We start from the raw sequence: 1,219 nt of genomic DNA, 5'->3' as shown, positions 1-1,219 counted from the left end.
CTCTCTCCTCTCTCTCTCTCTCTCTCTCTCTCTCTCTCTCTCTCTCTCTCTCTCTCTCTGTTTTTCTTTCTCTCACTCTCTCTCTCTCTTTCTATTCCTTTCACTTTATATCTCTCTTGTTCTCTCTTTCTCTTTCTCTCTCTCTCTCTCTCTCTCTCTCTCTCTCTCTCTCTCTCTCGTCTCTGCTTCTGCCTAGCATCTCTCCTCTTCTCCTCTCTCTCTCTAGCTCTCATCTCCCTGCGCTCCCCTCTCCCTCTCCGATTCCCTTTTCCACTCCCACTCCCACTCCCACTCCCTCTCCCTTTCCCTCTCCCTCTCCCTTTCCTTCTTCCCTCTCACCTTCCTTCGCCCCCTCCCCCTTCCTCTCTCTCACTCTCTCTCTCTCTCTCGCTCTCTCCCTCGCCCTCCTCACTCTCCCTCTCCCTCTCCCTCTCCCCTCTCCCGCTCTCTCTCCTCTCAGTTTTTCTCCCTCTCCCTCTCCCTCTCTCTCTCTTTCTATTTCATTCGCCTTTATAACCCTCGCCCTCTTTCCCTCTCCCCTCTCCCTCTCCCTCTCCCCTCTCCCTCCCCTCTCCCTCTCCCCTCTCCCTCTCCCTCAACCCTCTTCCCTTCTCTCCTCTCCCTCTCCAAATCTTCCCTCTCCCCTTCCTATACCCTCTCCCTTCGTCTCGCCTCTCCTCTCTTCCCACTCACCGTCTCCCTCTCCCTCTCCCTCTCCCTCTCCCTCTCCCTCTCCCTCTCCCTCTCCCTCTCCCTCTCCCTATTACTTCCCAGCCTTTGTCTCTCCACAGCGCCGAGAGCATCACGGAGAATAGTAAAATGCAGCAGGTAATGCGTAGAGTTCCACAGACACGTTATGGCTCGAGGGTCTCGTATGTCTCCCGAACTACCGTATGTTGCGAGGGTTATCGTACCTCGTGCAACTGTTGCTCTTCTTGGTTTCCATGACAACAACATTTCGAGTAACAACCAAAACAATAAAGAAAGGCGTGGATTATTTTGTTTTTTTCGTTATTTTTTTACTCTACTTGAGTCCAAGATACCTATTTTGGTTGGTTAGACTGATATAGTTATGGAAGTCAAAAATGTTATCAGCAAAAATATCGTACGTGTGGTTTCTAGACACCGCAAGGCAAAGAAATTGTGATAATGATAAGGATGTTTTACGGAGCAGAGGAATAGCAGTATTGGTTGTATGAGAAACCATAGAAAAAATGAA

The sequence above is a fragment of the Penaeus japonicus genome, unplaced genomic scaffold (assembly GCF_977035675.1).
Source record: "Penaeus japonicus unplaced genomic scaffold, GWHDUDI00000001_assembly GWHDUDI00000012, whole genome shotgun sequence".
NCBI lineage: Eukaryota > Metazoa > Arthropoda > Malacostraca > Decapoda > Penaeidae > Penaeus > Penaeus japonicus.
This window is presented reverse-complemented; position numbering follows the sequence as displayed.